Source organism: Cryptomeria japonica, chromosome 4 (assembly GCF_030272615.1).
Source record: "Cryptomeria japonica chromosome 4, Sugi_1.0, whole genome shotgun sequence".
Lineage (NCBI taxonomy): Eukaryota > Viridiplantae > Streptophyta > Pinopsida > Cupressales > Cupressaceae > Cryptomeria > Cryptomeria japonica.
Window position 1 is genome coordinate 456,947,912 of NC_081408.1, and position 23,352 is coordinate 456,971,263.

Consider the following 23,352-nt stretch of genomic DNA (forward strand, 5'->3'; position numbering starts at 1 on the left):
CTTAAAAAGTATGTACCTGATGAGAAACATATCTTGAATTGGGATGCTTTATAGGTCCAGGAAATGGGGGGAATAATGATAGAGCCATTCAAAATCTTGGAGAGGCGCCAGTGCCAATTGCGCAACAGAGAGGTTGATTAATGCAAAGTACAATGGAATCAATATGATGAAAAGAATGCCACATGGAAAGATACTAGGGAAATGCAACAGTTGTTTCCTTTTTTGTTTTAAACTAATCATGAACTATAGACTCTTTTATGGATACATTCAATAAGTGCATTAGGACGATGTACAATTTAAGGGGGGGAGGATGTCATAACCCTCCCTTATCACTTTTGAATTGATACAATTACTATTATATCTTTTTGTGGTTGAGTTATTGAATATGGTTGAATAAATATTATAAAAGGTTAAATAATGGACCCACATACGCACTTGGAGAATATAATTTAAATAGGCATTTTTTTTTCCCATTTCCCAATATGGCACATGTTGTAGGAGAAATTAGAAGTTTCTAGAGGAATCTTCATTCTTCAATTCCCTTGCATGTAACTCCCCCCTCCCCTCCCCAACTAGGATATTAATCAATTTTGCATGGATCCAATATTGGAAAAAGAATCTCATTTTCAATTAATTTCTATAGATAGTGGAGTTAAGGGGTTTTTCTTATATATTGTATGCAATTTTCAAAAAGAGGGAGTTGATTATTTTTTTTGAAGAAAAGTTTTCTCAAGTAGTAGTTTTTTTTTTTTTTTTGGAGAATATAATTTAAATAGGCATTTTTTTTCCCATTTCCAAATATGGCACATGTTGTAGGAGAAATTAGAAGCTTCTAGAGGAATCTTGATTCTTTAATTCCCTTGCATGTAACTCCCCCCCCCCACTAGGATATTAATCAATTTTGCATGGATCCAATATTGGAAAAAGAATCTCATTTTCAATTAATTTCTATAGATAGTGGAGTTAAGGGGTTTTTCTTATATATTGTATGCAATTTTCAAAAAGAGGGAGTTGATTATTTTTTTTGAAGAAAAGTTTTCTCAAGTAGTAGTTTTTTTTTTGTAGTCACATTTCATTGAAGGATTGTTAAGTAGTTGCTTTTGAAGAAATTCCATAAAAAGTTGCAAGGAAGGATCAAGGGAGTCTAGTTGAAAAATTCGGAGGGGATTCTACATCAAGCTTCAAGTATCCAGATTCTCCTCTTTTAATTGACATGCGTGAACTTTGTAGTTTGAAGAAATAGTTTAATTCCTCTCTTAGAACATGTTTCATATAAATGATCTACCAGATTTCATATTTATTTATTTAATCAATTTTTTTAATTTTATTTTTATTTTTTTTTAAAAGAGAAGGAAAGAGATCTTGCTTTCTAAGTCTAGATTTGTGCATGAATCTTTCTTTCTTGTTTTATTCTTTTCTTTCTTGTGAGTAAATCTTACTGTGAATGAAACTTACTGGGAATATTTTCTTTCCTGTGAGTAAATCTTACTGTGAATACAAATAAATAAATTTATTTCTCATGTATGAAATCTTGTTTTCCTGTGAATGAAACTTAAAAATATTTACTGGGAATAAAGATTAAATTCAATTTTGTTTTCTTATTTTATTCTTTTCTTTTCTGTGAAACTTACTGGGAATAAAGATTAATTACTCATGTAAGAATCTTGTTTTCTTCTTTTCTTCATGTGAAAATCATTCAAATGAAAATCTCTTCCTTTGATTTTAAATTTGTTCATGTGTACCAAAACTTATTTTAATTCCTGAGAGTAAATCCATTTTTTTTCTCTCTTAATATTGATTTGATCTTCTTAAAACCTTTAATTAATTCATTCCTCTCTATAAATGAACATGGTTGTCATGAGAGAAATTTTACAAAATCTCCTCTCTGTTGTATTTGCTTGCCTCAATTTCAAGCATAATGTATCTTTTTTGTGCTCCTATGAAATCATCTGAAACAATTTACTCTATTATCTTTCATACCTATGAGTAGATCCTTATTTTTCTTTTTTCTTTTTTTGATAATAACATTTTTATTTACCCCTCTTAAATTGTTAACAAAACTTGAATAAAATCACACACACACACACACACACACACACACACACACACATATATATTGCAATATTTATACGTTAAGAAAAATAAAATAAAGTAGTTTTTCAAAAAAAAATTATATATAAAATAAATTAAAAAGTCAAACGAAGGGGCGGAATTAATATATCCGCCGGGGAATGGTACTCTCCACTACCCCTGCAGTCACTATTATGACAGTGGCCGCAGAGGGAGTGGAGGGGCCCACATCTGTCTCCTCATCACTACGGGCCTGCACCTGCAGGTCCGCAGTGGTGGTGGGGCCCATGGCCCCATTCCCCGCTTGGCATTAAAAGCCTTACTTTATTTTCATATCAAATTATTATTATTATTATTATTTTCAATAAAAGTGGATTATTCCACTAAACTTTTTTATTAATATTTTTTATTTTTTACACATGATTCAAAGAGCATACCAGAGTAAAGAACCTTGGGAAGAAAACCTCCGGTCACAGCTCATAAAATAAACCTATAGTATCTAATGGATCAATTTATACACCCTGCCCAAAACCACATACAAAATGTGGTCACAACACATATAATATCAGTTTTGCATAGAGCCCATATGACAATTTGCCAAAAAAAACCATCGGATAATTTTCAAATGTAGACTCCATAGGTGCTATCAATGGAAGAAGATAAAATTTTCCAAAGCCCTATGCCAAATCCCATGAGCCAAAAACCCTCTTGCCAAAAAAGAAAGTATCAAAAAACCTTTGGAAAAACACTATTATATCAAATACCATGACCTCGAACTCTTCTCCAAACAATGAACATGCATACTTGAAATGAAAGGGGAAAGCGTGAATAATTATCATCATAAAATTTTACATCGACGTTACTCAAGAAAATCATATGACTATTGCTGCAAACCTTCCCATACCCTAGAAGGAATTTCCTTAAAACCCACCTCTCGCTGATTAGCATTGCTATCAATGGCTAAATTTGCCAAATAATCTGCAATCTTATTAACTTCTCTATAACAATGGGATACCAAGAAAGATTCAAACAATTCTAATTTTTCTAAAATGGGATCAAGTATATACTGCAAATTCCAACAATTCAATTTCTTTTTCATTACACATTGAATAATCACCATAGAATCACCTTCAATTATTAAGTCCTTAATTCCCAAAGAGATTGCCATATCCAATCCAAAAGACAAAGTGTGAAATTCCACATAATTATTAGTTTTAAAACCAATAGCATGACACTTAACTCGAATAAAATTTGCATTATGATCATAAATTACCATGCCTACCCCAGCCGACCTAGGGTTACCACGAGAGGCCCCATCAAAATTCAGTTTAAAGTGCCCCTACGGAGTAGGTTTCCATCTAGAAGAGCATCTCTTACCTATTGCATCATTCTTTTTTTAAATTGAACCATGAGCGGGTAAAACTGACAACAGCTTCCAAACTCTAGTAACTCTACTATCCCAGTGCGAAAAAGAAGTAAGATTTTCCAAATTCTTATAAATAAATGACAAAGAAACCTCAGAGATTGAAGACTCAATTTTTAATAGAACCTTAGACATAGGAGACCTTGTTTTTTAAAATATCCTGTTGTTTCTCTCTAGCCAAACATTCCAAATCACAATAGATGGAGATATGATCCAAAGGCATGCATAAAAAGATGAGGCAAACATAAAGGGCCAAGATCTAAAATGGGAAATGAGATCCTTACCAATAACAAAGGATATATTTAACTTCTCAAACAACCACTGCCAACATTCATAAGCATAATCACAATGTAGGAACACGTGTGAAGAAGATTCCAAATTTTTGTTACAAAGGACACAAGGGAAAACAACAGTAATACCAAGCATGTCTAGTCTCATACCTGTAAGGACTCTATCCTGAACTGCCAACCAAGCAAAGGCTCCAGCTTTGGGAAGACAAGTTGAATGCCAAAACAACTTATAAGGCCAAGAAGATAAATCTTTAGCAACCATAAGAGAGTTGTAACCATCTTTAACAGTGTCCTTACCAAAAATATTCTTTGTCCAAATAAGTTCATCCTCAGAATCAGAAAGAAATACAATTCTATCCCCCAAAATATTTTCAAAATCTAATTTCATGCTTTGATCAACATCTAAGAAATCAATCGACTTCCATCTAGCTAGCTTAAGGGGTCCACTAGTCACAATTTCAAAATAATCTACTACAAAAATACTCCAAAGGGAGGAAAGAACAGTGATCAGAGGAGACCAATCCCTAATATTCACCAAAGGGGTGTGTCCATTCCATACTTCATCCCAGAATCTGACCTTTCTACCATTATGAACAATCCATGAGAGATGAGGCAAAATAACTAATCAACATTTACAGAGGAAATTCCAAATAGCAGAACCCGAAGGCAAATTTGAGACTTTAAAAATGTAATCTCTCGGTCCATTATTTAAATATTTGGCAAACATAATCTATGCCCATAAGGAGCCAGGCTTGTCATATAATTTCCAAACCAACTTAGCACCTAAGGCTAAATTCTGATTCTCTAGACTCTGAATTCCTGTTCCCTCAAGTTCCTTAGGCAAACATACCTTATCCCATGCAACTAAAGGGAGTTTCTTCTTTCCATCTTTATTATTGTTCCAAAGAGAATCTCTAAGAGTATCCTATAAACTAACAATGGCTGCTTTTGGAGACTTCAAAACAAACATGAGATATATGGGAACAACATTCAAAATAGACTTGATGAGAACAATTTTACTTGCCAAAGTTAACTATCTATGATTCCACGAGAGAATTCTTTTAGAAATGACCGAAATAATCTTATCCCAAAAACCAATCTTATCTTGTTTAACAAAGAAAGGAATCCCAAGGTAAGTACATGGAATATTTCCAGTCTCAAATCCCCAAAAGGATTGCAACCTATACTGAACGAGTTGTGATGTATTAAGGAAAAAAATCTTTGATTTGTCACCATTCACTTTCTGACCAGAAAATGATGCATAATTTTGTATTATTCCTTTAATCACTTTTGCCTCAACTAACGAAGCATGTCCAAATAATAGAGTATCATCTACAAAGAGATAATGAGAAATACTTTGGGGAATATTCTGAATCCTTATACCTTTCCAAAGCCCCCCCACTTTAGCAGCCCTAAAAGCCCAACTAAAGGTTTCAGCTAGGAGAATAAACAAAAAGGGAGAAAGGGGATCTCCCTGTCTCAAACCCCTAGAGGAAGTGAAAAAACCACAAGGAGAACCATTAATTAAAATTGAGAATCTTGCAGAAGAAATACATGCACCAATCCATTTGACCCAGGCCTTGAAAAAACCTAACTTCTCGAGAACAACACATAAAGCCCCCCACTCTACTCTATCATAAGCCTTCATCATGTCTAGTTTAAGTATCATGGTCGGGGTTCTTTGGGTGGAAATAGAATGGAGCACCTCATGTGCTATAATTGCACCCTTTGTCGTCTCCCTTTCAGGAAAAAAACCACCTTGCTCCAATAAAATGATCCTAGGTAGAATTTTTGCCAACCTAAGGGAAATTGCCTTCGTAAATATCTTATACAAAGTGTTACCTAAAGCAATGGGGTGGAAGTCAGAAAAAGTCTTAGTATCCTCTTTTTTAGGAATAATTGCAATCATTGTAGTATTAATTTCTTTTAAAATGGACCTATTTCTCCTAGATTCCTTGAGAGCCAATAAAACATCATTTCCCACAAAATCCCAACATTTCTGAAAAAATAAAGGAGTAAAACCATCTGGTCCTGGGGCTTTATTCGGATTCATGGCAAAGACAACACTCTTAACTTCTTCTAAGGAAAAGGGAGACATCAACATCTTATTGTCTTCCAAAGATACTAAAGGAGGAATATTAGATTTAATATCATTGCTAAGATTTCCATTTTTCGAAGATAATAATGACTTAAAAAACCTAACTGCCTCTGAAGCAATGTCCTCTGGCTCTGTCAATAAATTCCCATTCTGACACTGAATACAAGATATCCTATTCTTACATCTTTTAATCTTAGTTGAAGAATGAAAAAAATTTGTGTTCTTGTCACCATCTGAAAGCCATAACTCTCTAGATTTCTGTCTCCAATAGATTTCCTCTCTAGCTAACACCTCCTCAAGCTGTAATTTTAGTGACTTCAATTCATCAAAAACTTGTGGCACCATACCATGTTGAAGCACATGAGTATTAAAACACTCAATCGTATCTTGAATCCTTTGTTTCTCTTGAAAAATGTTCTTAAAATGCGAGATATTCCATTCCCTAATATTCAATTTCAAATAACTTAACTTCTTAGCAATCTGAAACATACAAGACCCAGAACAAAAAGGAGCAGAATTCCACCATTTCATAAGTAGAGGCAAAAAGGAAGAATCCCTAAACCACATGGGCTCAAATTTAAATGTAGACTTAAAAGAAGCCCTATCCTCAATAACTGAAAGGGAAATTGGAAAATGATCAGAACCTGAGACCGGTAGAATAGAGGAAAATAATTCAAAATCCGAATCAATCCAATTCTCAGATAACAAAAACTGATCTAATCTCTCAACAATCTGAGAAAAATCCCTTCTCATGTTTGTCCATGTGAAAACCCCATTCTGAGACTTACAATAAAAAAGGCTCATATCAGAAATGAAATCCCCAAAGTCATCCATAATCCTTTTATTAGGGAAAACACCTCCTCTTTTCTCATCTAAATCAGTGATAGCATTAAAATCACCCCAAAAGATAATAAAGGAACCATGTTTTAAGGGAGAAGAAATCCTCTTTAATTCACCCCATAACTTACTCTTCCCTTGAATTCTTGACGGAGCATAAATGTTAAAAAGCCAGAATTTAACCTTCAAAATCTTGCTTATAACTAAAGCCAACATCCAATTTGTAGTAGATGCCACTAACTGTACCTCAATATTATAATTATTCCAAAGCAGTGCCAAACCTCCTGAAGCACCACAAGCTAGAGAAGAAAGAAAATTCCACCTTCTCCAAGATGAAAAAACCATATCAGCAGACTCCTTTGACAACTTTGTTTCTTCCAACATAAAAATATCACACTTAATTAAGTCCATTTGGGACTTAATTAAGCGTCTCTTGTTAGGGGCATTTAAGCCCCTAACATTCCAAGAAATAATTCTCATTGTCCTCGAGGGGAGGCCAAAGCTCCCCTCTCCCCATTAATCAGAGAATTTTTGCTTTCCCCAAAGCAACCTTGCAAATTACTTTTCACAGCCCCTGATCTTGTCACAAGTGGACTAGTCACGAATCTTTTACTCCTCTTTCTTTTTACACTTATAGGAGTTAGGCATGTTTTCTTAGGCCTACCAAGAGAAACCGAATGCCTCCCTTGCCCACCAATAGGAGAAAGGGACAAAGTCTTTTGAATTCCAGCATCAATTTCCATTTGAGTCTTAAGATTATTTGGAGGCCTACCTCTCCTAGGAGAAACTGTCGATGGTGAAAAAACTGGAGTTGTTTGGACAATTGGTAAACTCTTGTATGATTTTGGAGAAGCCAGGATAAATGGATTATCTTCAAAACCCAGCTTCATTGTAGCCAAAACCGCAAAAGGATTAGCAGATGTAGAAATTGGAAGGGTCAATTTTATACCCCCCAAATCATTCTCAATTGAACAAACAACTCTATCAGTAATACCCTCATCCATTTGATGTGCATGATTGTTAAAAATATCATGTACTTGCTGAACCAGATTCTCATCTGGCATAATAACAGGGACAACCTCTGATGGATTACTAATTCCTAAGGAAGATTCATTAGCCATATTAATTTCAACATTCAGAGGCAAATTATTAGACACCAAATTCTTAATTTCTTGAACTAAAGAAGCATCATTAGGAAAACCTATGGCAGGTACTTGTTTAATAGTTTCCATATCAACCACTGCATTTTTATCTAAATTCACATTCTTTGAAGAATCCAAAACCTCCTTTTGAGTGCATGAAGACAAATTGTCATCCTTATCCTTTGTGTGATTATTTGGCATCTTAGGGCAATCTATCATCAATGGGTGATCCACTCCATTTATCGGGGGATTACCATCCACTATACCCCTGTTATTAGAAAATGTCTTCAGTAAAGATGAAAGAGAGACTGAACCTGAAGTGTGATCATTTGGTTTCCTAGAACTATGACACAATGGATTATTTTCAAGATTAATGTGACCTATTTCTACCAATTTATGCGAAGAGACATTTCCACATCCTTCAATCGAAGGTCCCGCCGACAAACTATCTTTATTAAGGGATTTAGGGACAGAGTCAACAACCTGCTGGTTTTTCTTAAAATCCATAAGTAAAGGAGCATCCAAAAGTAAAGGAGACTTAAGAAGCTCCGTATCTAATTTCTCAATTGACTGGTGCCAAATACCATCATGAGACTTGATATTACAAGTACGGGGGCAAACATTGTTAGGGTTAACAAGAACACAAATTTTTACCAGAACCTCCCCCTCCACAAAGTCCATTTTAGATGTTAAAAAAGTTCCAATAGTATTTCCAATTTTCTCAAGAACATCTTGATCCATAAAATCAAAAGGAATTTTAGGTAAACCAAACTAGAAAGGAATAAGTTTCAAACTAGACCAAGAAGGAACAAAAAAATGTTTCCAAGTTGCAATTGAAATTAAATGTTTTCCAAACCAATGATGCGAAGTTCTTAATACCTCATCTTTGAAAGAAGGAGAATCAAAGACAATAATAAAAGCATTCACAGATAATAATTGAAAATAATGCATATCCCCCCATATTTTCTACAATTTATGATAAAGCTTTAACAAACTAATTTGATCACCCCAAATTTCCCTAGAAATAGCATTCATATGCAAACAATTCGCTTTCTTATCAACATAGGAACCTAAAAGATCAATACAAGGGATAGGAGCCCAAACCTGCAATGAAGAAACCTTGGACAGAATAGGATCAAAAGGTATCTTACTTACCTTTTCCGGACTAGCTTCCTTGAGGTTCACATTTACCTTATTTCCCACCTGCTGTGAAGAAACAGAAACCCTAGCCGCAGTCTCCTTATTTGCCAAAGCAACAACCCTAGCAAATGTTCGCTGATTGCCTAGATCCAAAGACCATTTCCTCAAAAAGCCCTTGAATTGCTTCTCAAAATTCCCATGATTCGCACCATTATTAAAACACCCTTGAGTGAATCTCCTTCCATTGTTATTCTACCTCCATGCCACACTGCATCTGTTCCCAAAGAAGCCTTGAAAGTGTTTTGAAGTTGGCTGAAAAACCTTGTTATTTCTGCTTCGGTTTACCTGTATCGCCATGTCCTTCCATTTGCCTTTTGTGTAGACCCACTGTGGAACATGAGGCGGGTCTTCCCAGCCCACATCCGCCCATGAACCCAAATATCCTCTATCAGCCATGTCCGATCACTGTATTATCCGATCATTGTATTATGTTGATTTGATGTTACCCCAACTATAGCGATGACAATGCAAGCAAACTTTTACTAACAATGAACCTCAAGGTGATTGGCAGGTGTCATCCTTTGTTGCTGTCACAAACAAGTCTGAGTATGACAAAGTTATCTGCTACTAACAGTCTAAAAACTTCCTCCCAAGTGCCAATCTCCAAACCAAATGACATCGTCTTCACCTAGGGCAAAATAGATCAATTAAAAAGCATTCAATGATGAAATTGTGGTATTACAAGGAGGGCAGACCAGTCAACTTCGGCTCCTTCAGAATAATTAAAAATTGACACCAAACCTCCAACTAATGACCTTAACATTATCACCTTAAGCCTCACTGCCCTTTGGAACCATTTGCAATCATAAATCGATGCATCAAATGATGTAGTCTAATGAAGTATGAAGATACAGACCTGCAGAAGCTCAAATCACCAAAGTTATTGAAATGATCACTAAACCGCCCTCCAATATGTCCCAAAGGGATCGCCCATTACTCCTATTAATTTAGGAATTATCCAAAGTGGAAATCGAAGCATGAAGAGAGTGGTGTGAACAAAATCATGGAAACCTAGGGTCTACAACTCATGCGTCAACAACAACAATATAATTCAATTTCCCCTCCACAAGAATGAAAAATAATATTGGCCACCTTCTTGAACAAATCACTGACCTTTAATGTCAATATCAATGCATGATGGTGGGTGTATGAACCAAATCGTGGAAGGAAGATGTCGTTACAGAGATTTATGATCTTGTCCGGTAAGACCACAAATTTGAAATTGATGGAGGAATCGGCAAAAAGCACAGAATCCCAACCTTCCCTGGAATTCACAAACCACTACAACTAAACCTCCAATCTTACTGCAAAAGCCTCTGAATCCTAATTTCTTGATTTCTATAAAATTATTATTATTTTTTTATTAGATTATGAATTTATATAAACATAATAAATGAAAAAAAAGGAGATATAATAAATAAAAAAAATAATAATGGTGTTAATGACTTGAGGGTTTTATATAATATAAAACATACATATATATATAAAAAAGAAGAGTGTTTATAATTATTTAAAAAATGAAATTTTATTATTAATGGTAAATTCAAAAGGGGGAGAAAGGAATTGGTCCCTAAAATTGAGTCAACATTAAAATTAGATAAATGGAATAAAAATTTTGTTTGTCAAAGTGATTTGGAAAACTTAAGTAGGAATACTTAATTGGAATTCATTCGCAATAATTTTAACTTAAAGTTCCTCTAAGTAGACCCTTTTAATTAGATGATTCAGCTAATTCACAAATTTTGATTTGATCAAGCTGACTAAAGAAATTTTTCTTTCCCCTTTCTAAGTATCAATGGTTTTTTTTTTAGAAAAATAAAAGAGGTAAATTTAGAATAAGATGAAGTTAATGCCACTGGGGGCACTTTTATTCTTGTTATCTCTATACAAGTTACACTTTCTCACTTATCCATGCTAGATGGTAGATCTCTCATTTATTTTAGTTCAAGAGACTTTTTTCTCTGTACGTAGAGTTTATTTTGTGGCTTGATTCTCAATATTGGTTTCCATTATATCTACATTAGAATAGGGTTAATTTCATGTGAATATAAGAGTTAGACCTCTTAGTTAGAAAAATAAACAAAGGGAGTTGGAAAACAAAAACCACGTTCGGTATTTACGGTGCCTCTGGATCACGCTTACAAGTAATGCCACCGTGTTGAACTACTACACTTAACGCCTAATAAAGCTGCATCAACGACGTCGGTGGCATCGTCCCTATAAATTGTGGGGGAGTAATAAGGGACACTTGGAAGTTAAAATCCAAGGCACGGGTAATCCCCCTTGGATCAATAATCTAATAAGATAATCCTTAAATGATTTTACATCCACTAGTTAAACCATAGTAAACCCCTTTAGGGTTGATTGAGTGAAATGATTTAATAAGTTTGACTTAATCTCGAAGAGTTGTTGATGGTTGACAATTGGGTCAAGGGTGACGCTTATGATAGGTATTAGGATCTAGTTGTTTTAGGCCACAAGCAATAGGCCATCTTGAGCCTTTGCTTAAATTCTACCATCGTGGGTAGCAACCGTAGAGAAACTGACTGGGACATTGACCCTAGAAAGGGTTGTGTACCCACCAAACAGTTTACATTAAACCATAGATTAGAAAATAGAACTACATACTTTACACCTTGATCTCGTGCCGAAACGGGTATGTAGGCAGTCTAGGGACGAAGTTGTCCCTAGTACTCAGGCATTCGTGGATGGGGTCTAGGATTTGGTAAGAAGAAGGATTGCAAAGAATCCTAATTGAAAGATAAGGAAAATAAAGGAGAAAGTAATTCAATGCATACTCAGAAGGAATCCCGTATGGATTCGCTTGACTTCCTGAGGCTTTAAGACAAATTCCGAAGCAGAATTCAAGCTTGCATTATGTTATTATGATTTCTCCTAAGGACGGTGACCTCGGTGCACTCCTATTAGAGGAGTGTAGTACTTAGTGAGTGACTCAGGACCCAAATGGTCCCGATGAATCTAAGTCTCTGGCCAGAGCACCTCCTATCCCAAGCTGGATATATGCCTACCCCGTATGGGTAGATGCCTATCCCATATTGGATAGATGAAACCTTATGTTCCTTATGGATAGATGCCTAACCCATATGGTTAGATGCTCATCCCAGATGGATGAATGCCTAATCCAAATGGATAGATGCCCAGAGTATGAGATTGAATCAAACACAAATGATTAAATAAAAAAAAAAGGGGTCAAAATTTTGTTGGGTTAAGTATAGTGGGTTATTACATATTACTACTCTTTGAAAAGTACCTGGGGCATTATATAAATCAAAAGGAAGAACAAAATATGCATATGTCCCCCAAGGGAAAGTAAATGTAGTCCTTTCCTGATCCTCGAGAGCAATTTGAATCTGGTTGTAGCCACTGAATCCACCCAGGAATGAAAAGTACCACTTCCCTGCCAAGGAATCTAATACGCGATCCACAAATGGTAATGGAAAATGATCCTTCCTAGTTGCTAAGTTCAAAGCTTTGTAATCTACACATACCCGTCATTTACCTCCTTTCTTTGGAACTGTGACTAGAGGTGACACCCACTGACTATCCGATATAGGATAGATAAATCCAACATTTAATAATTTTTGTAGTTCCTCTTTGACTATCTCTCTTAATGCAAGATTAACTCTTCTCCGTGGTTGTCTAAGTTGTCTACAATCCTCTTTGATATAAATACGGTGGGTACAAATTGTAGGATAAATTCCATGCATATCTTTGTAATCCCACACAAAAGCGTGTTGATGACATTTAAGCAATTCAACCAGTGTTATCCTTTGAGTTTATGTGAGTTGATTGTTGATATTCAAATATTTATTTGGATCAACTTCCACTTTGACCATAAGATCAACCTGAAATGCCTCAGAAAGATGAGAAGTGCAGACTTCTTGCGGCAACAGTGACAGTAAGATCAACCTGAAATGCCTCAGAAAGATGAGAAGTGTAGACTTCATGCGGCAACAGGGTATGCAATATATCAGTGGCTACAGGAAAATCCGATGCTGTAATATTTGATGTTAACTCTTGCGAATGGTGTTCCAAATTAAACTGATTTTCCAGAATTTTAGAGACAATCAAATCATCATCTAAGAGTCGTATGAATGATTCTCAGTTAATCATCATAAGATGATTGACAGAGTTGACTTCATCCTCAAATTATTCTCCCACATTAGGCCAAATAGCTTGTTCTTGATCAAGTTGGGGCTGAGCAGGAGAATACAAAGCCAGAGTTTTAGTAGTATTTCCATAAAAAATAGTCATGTCCCCTGACCGATATCCAATATATGCATCGGATGTAGCAAGCCAAGGTCTCCCTAAAATAATTGGATATCCCCCCAATGTATCTTTAGGAGACAGGATCATAAAATCTATTGGATATTCCCACGAGTCTAAAGTAACGACAACATCCTCAATCATACCATGAGGCCGAACTGTGGAACTGTCACCAAGATGCAAGACTGTAGGTGTAGGCCCGAGACTGGTTATGTCAAGTTTTTGCATGATATCTCTTGTCATTACATTGATGGTTGCTCCCAAATATATTAAAGCATTCTCTATCTGAGTGTCATTGATGACTATTTTCACAATAGGACTACCAGGGTCAGAATATTTAGGAATTGAAATTGTTCCCAACATAATATCAGCCAATTGACCCATTACATGCACTGTTTGTGGATCCTTTCTCTTTTTTCCAAGTTTATTTAAACATGCCTCTTTAATTTCTTTTCCATAAATAGGGACATCCTTAATAGCCTGAAATAAGGTAATATTAACACATATGTGTTTCAGTTGATCTATGATATCAAAATTTATATCCTCTTCCCGAGGAATCTCTTTAGCTTGCAACCTCTAAGGAAATGGGGGTATTTGCTGATTTTGAGATATTTGGGTTGCTGGGCTAAATATTTCCTTTTCTTTTTGTATCCCAGTTATAACTGGAGGGGACAGGTTAGGTAAAGTTGTCCCAGATCTAAGGTGAATATCACTTATAGAAAGAGAATAAGTTGGGTATTGATTAGGGTCAGCTGAATAAACTTGTTGTTGATGCCGAGGCTTCTTAGGATTCGACATGGGTTGAGTGGGTAGTTGTGTAGGCTTAGGTGGAATGATATTGGCAGCAAGAGGAGGCATTAAAGCAGGCTATTGTGGTTGTTGATAACTAGATGACTGATTTGTCCATGGCTGACCTCCTCTCCATTGAGGGTTAGGTTGACAATTCCCTTGGAATTTTTACCATGGTCCTTGAGGGTGAGACCAATTTCCTTGTGGTTGTTGCCACTATGGAGTTTGATTGTCAAAATTCTGCCCTTGGCCTTGAGGATTATACCAATTTTGATAATTTCCAAAATTTTGAGTATATGGAGATTGCCATTGATTGTTTTGTGCATAGGAATTTCCACTATAACCAAAAAAAGAAAGTGGACCAGGACGCATACCTTGTCTTAGAAAATTTGGCCTCCTTTGAGCAACATAGAAAACTTGTTCATCATCTCCTTGTACTAGCTTGAAGTCAGGAACTTCAAGATTTGCAACCATCTTACACCTACAATCTCTTTTCTTCTATCTACAATGTGGGCAAAATTCTGCAAGGATTGCATCAGCTTCCTCATACTTCTTTTTATCTTGAAGTGTATCTAACTGAGTAGCTATATTGTTTATGATATCCTCCTTAAAATCCTTCAAAACATGACTAAGCTCCATTCGAGAAACTCCATTACTAGATATTGATGAAGAAATTCCCGGCTTAAAACACCTACTCTTCTTATAAGAAGTTTTGGAATACTTCTGACAAATTTGGCCAATTCCATTCCGTGTTTCTTGTGTTATATCACCACCTCCAATAAGGTCCAAAGCATTTGTGCATTCACCATTGCTTCCCCTTAAAAATATTAACTTAAGAGAATCTTCATTTAGAGTACTATGCTTGGACTTCTTGACACCGAATAAAAATCTCTCTAGATAATCTTCTAAAATCTCATCTTCCTTCTGTGTCATTCTAAAAATATCATCCCCATGGTGGTCAATCCCTCTACAATAATCTTTATATTTCACAAGAAACAACTGATTCATCTCATCCCATGTAGTGATTGTACTACTCCCTAGACTCATAAACCATCTCAAAGTTGATTCTTTTAAAGTGGCCGGGAATATTTTGAGTCTATGGGCATCTATAGTATAATCATAACTCCTACAGAGGACATCAAATTCAAACAAGAAAGTGTCGGGATCCTCTGTCACTAATCCATAGAATTTAGGAAGGGAAGAAGCTGGAATGTTCTTGAGATTAGCATTATCATGCAAATTAGAAATAGGGAACTCAAATGTTGGGTTCACAGGTGGAGGTGGGTTATTCCCACCAGGGGGTGGATTTCATTGCATTGGTCTTTGAGGAGGAGTTATTGAAGTTACTAAACGAAGTTCCTCTTCTGGAGGTCCAAAGAGGAAATGAAGGTTTTCTCAGAAAACTCAAATTCAAGTGGGTTCAAATTATCTGGGGCTTGGTAAAGTGCAGCAAAAGGATTTACATCTAGTGCTTAATATGGATTGATTCTTGTATGATTAGGATGGTTAGGAAGGCATCTACCTTGAGCATCTCTTCTTCATCTATGCATGCAGATTCATGAGATTTACTTAAAACAAACAGAGTTATCAAAAACAACTATACTGAAAACTTGAAAATTCATAACTGTAACAAGTTCTTAGCTTGACACCATCCCTGACAACGACACCAAAAATGTTTGTCTCGCCAATAGGAACAATAACTAGAACTAAAGTCTCAACCCAAAGATTGGTCATTCATTCTATGCAGTTATTATCTCCATGACTGAAGTTCATTTACTTGTCAACGCAGGGACGTATTACTTGAAATGGGTCTGCACTATATATGCATTAAGTACCTGTGATAGTTATTTTGCACTATTGCAACAACTAAATCTATTCGAAATAAACAAGAGAAAACATAACAACTGAATGGCTATAGGAAATATTAACATTAACAAAAGATTATAATTAAATAACTGTTAACTAAGTTCAGAGCTGGGAAACAGGAATTACTCTATCTGTTTTGGCTAGAGGAACAGTCACAAGATCTGGTTCTAGTGGCTACACGAACAATTAATCACTAGAACATCTACTGTAGCAAAAGGAAAACTGAATCTAACAAATGCACATGAATACTCACCAAGTGGGCTGCCTTGGATGAGTGTATCCAAACTTCAAAGATAATTCTATATACTCAGAATAACATCACTTTTATTCATTGTTTTTAAAAGTTGATACAACACATGAAATGAAAGAAATGCTTCAAGTTCTAAAAACGTTGTCTAATCCTGTCTCTAACGCTTGTCTAACCTCTCAGAAGAGGTGCTGGCTTTTATTTATAAGAATACTATAACAACTTCCTACTATCTAGGTCATCAATGAAATGAGGCAAAAAACATTTATGACTGCAAACAGAAGAAGTTAATCCACAGAAAACGTGGAACTTAGCTAAACTACAACCAAGAATATAGCATGGCGGTGTTACAAGATTGATGTTTGTTGAAGACAAACATAAATGAATCTGGCAGCGCCTTTCTATTCCTTTTTTGATTCTTACACACACCATCCTCTCTGCTATTTTGAATATTTAACCACTCTTGAATATATCCAGCTGCTTTTATGATGTGATTCAACATCTGGCTTGCAATAACCACTTCTGTAGAATCTCATTTATTCCTGCAATTAAAAGATAGAACATACAGGCACACACTATATATCTATTCTATTAAACATAACAATTATGGGTGACCTCACAATACTGGTTCCCACTTTTTGGCACATCTTGATTTTTGCTAAATTATACATTTTTTAGAAAATATAATCATTTAAGCTTTAAGAGGTCCCATTTGAATTAATTAATTCAAGTGAGTTAGATCAAAGGCTCTTAGATCAAAATTTCTTGGATAGAACCTCTCTACTTCTAAATCATACTTACAATGGAGTGTCCTTTGCATCTATCAAATATTGATGAGAAACTGAAGAAGTTGAGAAAATACAACTTCAAAGATCCCAAGAACACCTGCGAGCAAAATACTTGTCACAAGAGAAGAATGGAGGCAAAAAACAATAATGGCTCTGAAGAAGAAGATTATCATTCAGAGAGGGAATCAATTAAATGAACAAGTACAACATAATACTTATAAAAGAATATTAGCAACCCTAAAGGTGTGCAACCCTAAAGGGATAATGAGTATTTAATAATTAGACCTGTAGATGGAGGAAATGGATTGAATACGAGATTCAATCTTCTAGCATCCAACATTGAAGTTTTTCTTGCAAAACACACGCATGCAAAATAAAATCCAAACTAAGAACACACATGCATGTTACATAATCCACTCCATTGCACTCCTCAAACCAAGATATTATGTAGATAATATTGCTCTCAGAAGCACACACAAGAAGCTATGGTTTTTTGGAGATTCAAGATGATTGATGCAAAGGAAGCTAAAGAAAATGAAGTGCCAAGATGCTGAAGAATACAAACTGACATAAGTTCGACGCATAAAGATGAGATGCCCAAATAAGAGAGGGGGCTTTGTTTAAATAGATTTTCTCCGGGCGAGTTCATGTTGTGGGATGAATATGGGATAATACAAGATGAGTGGTATAGGGAAGATTAGTGGTAAATGGTAAATGGTAAGTGGGAAATGGTAAGTGGTAGGAGGAGATATTTAAGGATTTTATTAAATAAATAGAGAAATATATATATAAGGTGAATGCATGAAGGTGTACGCATGAATATGATATAATGTTTTTATTTAATAAATTTAATGGATAAATGGTAATATATTAATAATAATATAATAAAATATGGAAATTATGAATGATGAATTATGGAGAAATAATAGTGTAATAATTACTCACCCAATGTTAAGAGAAATTTGAAATTAAATGCAAACAAATTAATGGAAATTTTTATGTGTCTACATTTTGCCCCTCTTTGAGACAATGCAGTGTGTCGCGTTGTTTCAAAGAAAATGACCAACTGATATATGCCCCAGAGGTGTCTTGGTAAGGGTGATGATTGATTGGTTATGCCCCCTCGAGAGATTGATCGAACAAATTGAAGGAGATTGGTCTCTCAATAGATCATGGGAGAGAAAGATTGGATGATTGATATTGCGCAAGTAATTAGATTGAGATGTACATGTGAAGGAAATGCACAGTTGATGAGGTGTAACTAAACAATTGTGGAAATGAACTGTATAGCCAGGTTGATAAGCTGATTGAGCTGATCGAGCTGATTAAGCTGATAGGGATTGATGCTAGCGCAAGATAAGGTGATCCAATGATTGATTGATTGATTGACTCCAAGGGCATTGAGATTGCATGAAGCACATTGGTTGAAAAAGAGATTAAAGATTCAAAGACATGCATCGGTTGGATAAAGTTTTTGATCGATCTCACTGCAATAAGAAGAATGAAGAAGATAATGAAAAAGATAGATGAAAAGGAGGATGAGAAGAGGAAAGTGATGATTATGAAGAATGATGAAAAATAGGTTTAAGTGCTTGTATCATCATCGAGCTTATTATGGAAAAAGGCAAAAAATCATTTTGATATAAATTAGATCGAAATGAACCAGTCACACCAATTGCGAGAAAGAAAACATATCAGACAGTAAAGGAATGCCTTAGTGTGTATCAGACCAATATGTCCTCAATGATCTTAAGTGATCATGTCCTAAGATGTGTCATCATATTCCTAAGGAACATCCCGCAAGCAACAAACAAGTGAAAATGCCCCATCCTCGCCTTTCTAGTCAAAGATATCCTGGACATAAAATCTCTAGTCAGAGACATCCCAGAAAAGCTAAAAGACATGTCACCAAAAAGGAAAATAAAAAACAACAAAGAGAAAATAAGCAAACAATATGTTTCATGTTGAATGATTTTTTTGTTCACAGTTGATGGGTTCGGGTGTATAAGTTGATCAGATGTTGTTCTATTTGCTCACTCAATTTAAGTCTCGTCATGTCATGAGTCCGTTGAAGTTCCAAAGTTGCATGCTTGTCCGAAGTGTTTGTGTCATCGCAATGTTTATTGCATGTTTTAGGAGTTTTATGATTTTTAGGGTCTTATGGATGTTTTAACTTTTAGGGTTTTTTCAGGACATTTTATGATTTTTAGGGTTTTTTAAGGACATTTTATGATTTTTAAGATTTTTTCCAGGACATTTTATGATTTTTAAGATTTTTTCAGGACATTTTATGATTTTTAAGATTTTTTTTGAGGACATTTTATTATTTTTAGCTTTTTTCAGGACATTTTATGATTTTTAAGATTTTTTAAGGACTTTTTTATGATTTTTAAGATTTTTTCAGGACATTTTATGAATTTTTTATTTTTTTCAGGACATTTTAGAAGATAGTTCCTCCGACCGTGAGACATCGACTATCCCAACCCATTCCTAAGTTTAAGAATATGCCCCAATGAGGGATAAGACAAGCATAGTATGCACGAGAAGTATTGCGCGGGGTATGGAAACAATCCACAAGCTATGGTGGGGGGGTGAGACTACCATGGAATGGGAGAGCAGATATGGATAAGGCATTGATCAAGTAGAGTACTGAAGGATAGAGGAGCCAAATATTTACACATGGTGCCGGTTGCCCGGTTTTCACCATGGTACTTGCCCAAGGCGCCTGTTTGCCAAGTTTTCACCCATGGACGAACTTTTTTTTTTCTTTTTTTTTCAGGATCTTTTTCTCATTTTTTTTGTATTTTTTCAGGATCTTTTTCTCTTTTTTTTTTGTATTTTTTTCAGGATCTTTTAAAGAATTATTTTTTGAAATACTCAAGCATAGAATCTACGAAGGTGAATGATATTGATTGGATCTTCAAGCGGTTCACCCTCGGGAGTTGCTAGTTGATATGCTCCTGATCCATACACAACAGTGATAATATATGGACCAAGCCAATTAGGTTCAAACTTGCCTCTTTTCTCTCTATCTTGTTGGTTCTTTGGATTTTCTTTAAGGACAAGATCACCAACCTCAAATGTGCGAGATCTGACTCTGTGGTTGTAACTTCTACACATGCGTTGTTGATATGCTCTGAGGTGATCAAAAGCAGTTTGTCTTCTTTCATCCAACAATTCTAAGTCATGCAAGCGGGAGACTCTGTAGTCTTCATCACTGATCAAGTTACGCAAAGAGACCCATAGGGAAGTTATCTCGACCTCAATGGGCAATATAGCTTCAGAACCATAAACAAGAGAGTATGGAGTGGCACCTGTGGGAGTGCGGACACTCGTGCGGTAGGCCCACAAGGCAGGGTTCAATTGGATATGCCAATCACAACCAGCTTCATTGACCGTCTTTTTGAGGATTCTAAGGATGTTTTTGTTAGAGGCCTCAGCCTGGCCATTACCTTGAGGATAGTGTGGTGTAGAGAAACGGTGTTGGATATGAAATTTCTCACAAAGCTCACGGACATATTGGTTCTTGAAGGGACGACCGTTATCAGTAATGATGGAAAGGGGGACACCATACCGACATATGATGTAATTCAAAATAAAGGTGGCAATTTGTTTTCCAGTGATATGGGTAAGAGGAACAACTTCAATCCATTTTGTGAAATATTCAGTAGCAGTGATGATGAATTTGACCCATCGGATGAGGGTGGATGGATTTTGCCCACGAGGTCGAGTCCCCACTGACAAAAAGGCCAAGATGTAATAAGTGGTTGCAATTCTTGTGTTGGTGCATGTATCAAGTCTCCATGTATTTGGCATTGCTTGCACTTCTTAACAAACTGATAAGCATCCTTGTCCATAGTAGGCCAGTAATAACCAGTACGCAAGAGTTTCTTAGCCAGGGTAGGACCGCTCGAATGCGCCCCACATATACCTTCGTGCACCTCTCGCAAGGCAGTGTTGGCTTCGTCATGCTCAAGACATCTAAGTAAGGTACCATCAAGACCCCGATGATATAGGGTGTCAGCTAAAATGGCATAACGGGCGGCTCGACGAATACAAGTTTTTCGGGCTTTGTTGGATAGATCAGGAGGTAAGGTATTATCATGTAAGTAGGCATAAATATCTCCATACCACTGGGAATTAGGACCAATGATGAGACATATCATTTCAGATTGTGGTGCATTGTAAGTAGGCTCCAAGAGCGGTTCAACCAAGAACTCATAGTATTCGACATTACTTGGCATTATTACAAGGGAGGCAATTGTAGCCATTGCATCAACTGCTCTGTTGTTGTCCCGAGGAATTTTCTCAAATGTGATTGTGGTAAAGTAAGCCTTGAAAACATCCACCATTCTCTTGTTTGGCATAAGCTTTTCATCTTTTGTCTTATAATCATCATTAACCTGTTTGATCACTAACTGGGAATCACCAAGAACATGCAAATCTAAGATCTTCTATTGTACAACCATACAGAGCCCAGAAAGTAATGTTTCATATTCTGCAATATTGTTGGTACAAGGAAATTGTATTTTATAAGCCTTTGGTATGCAATCCCCTTGTGGTGTGACAAAGAGAATTCCAGCGCCAAAGCCACCATGTGTGAAGGAACCATCAAAATATAAAGTCCAAAGGTTTGAAGATTCCATGTTAAAGATTGATTCATTAGGTAACTGTGTAACAAGTGGATGATCATCTGTGACAGGAGCATCGGTGAGTTGATCTGCTATAGCTTGTCCTTTGATTGATTTTCTTTCTACATACTCAATGTCGAACTCGCTAAGAATCATGACCCATTTAGCCAGTCTTCCTGTAAGAGCTGCTTTACTCAGAAGATATTTAAGTGGATCATTTTTTGCAATGAGCTTTGTTTGGTGTGTAAGCATGTAATGTCACAGTTTTTGTGAGGCAAAAACTACAGCAAGACACGCTCTCTCAATAGTACTATACTTGAGCTCATATCCCACTAGGGTATGACTAATGTAATATATTGCATGCTCTTTTCCTGCAGAGTCATGTTGAGCCAACAGTGCCCCCAGTGCTGTAGCAGTTGTAGATATATACAGTAGTAGAGGCTTGTCATCTGTTGGAGGTACTAACACTAGTGGTGACATTAGGTATTCTTTGATCTGTTGAAAAGCTTGTTCACATTTGTCATCCCAGTTGAATGAAACAGTTTTATTTATCAGGTGCTGAAATGGTTGACACTTATCTGCCAGTTGTGCTATAAAGCGGTGGATAGATTGGAGTTTCCCTTGTAAAGATCTCAATTGACGGATATTCCTCAGTGGTGGCATCTCAAGTATGGCTTTTACTTTTTCAGGATCAGCTTCAATTCCTTTAGATGATACAATGTATCCAAGGAGTTTCCCGGAGGTTACCCCAAAGACACATTTCTTTGGATTCAATCAGACTTTATAGTTTTCCAACCTTGTAAAGATTTTATCCATGATTTCTAAATGTCCCTCTCTGGTGTAAGATTTTCCAAGCAAGTCATCTACATAATCTTCCAAATATATATGCATCATGTCATGAAAGATAGTGGTCATTGCACGTTGATAAGTAGCTCCAGCATTCTTCAATCCAAAGGGCATGACATTCCAACAAAAAGTTCCCCAAGGACAAGTGAATGCTATTTTGATCTGGTCTTCAGGAGCAATTTTGATCTGATTATAGCCTGAGAACCCATCCATGAGGGATAGCATCTCGTGTCCAGTTGTGGAATCCACTATCATGTCAATATTTGGAAGTGGGAAGTCATCTTTAGGACAAAATTTATTTAAATCTCTGAAATCTGTGCAAACACGGACACTCCCATCAGGTTTTGAAACTGGTACCAAGTTTGAAATCCATTCAGCATAGTCAACAGGTCTTATAAAGCCAACATCTAGCAGCTTTTGTAATTCTGCTTTTACCAATAGTGCCACATGAGGATGCATTTTTCGCAATTTTTGTTTGACAAGTATTGCCCCCTGTGGTAAAGACAAGTGATGCATAACTAAATTAGGGTCAAGTTTGGGCATGTCTACATAGGACCATGCAAAATTAACCTGTCTTTCCTTGTAAAACTGGATATTCTCTACTCTCTCTTTAGGGGTCAATGATTCTGCTAGATGTATAATCTTTGGTTGCTCTTTTGTGCCCAAGTTTGCCGGTACTATCTTTTCTACTAACATAGATGACTTTTCATGGTATAATGCTAGGGGAAGCATGTCAAGCCTTCCATCCTCAGGCGCCTCAGAGATGTTTTCACCTTTGGATACGTCCTTTATTTTTACTTTTTTTGGGTCTAATAGTGCCGCAAAGCAGTTTTCACTA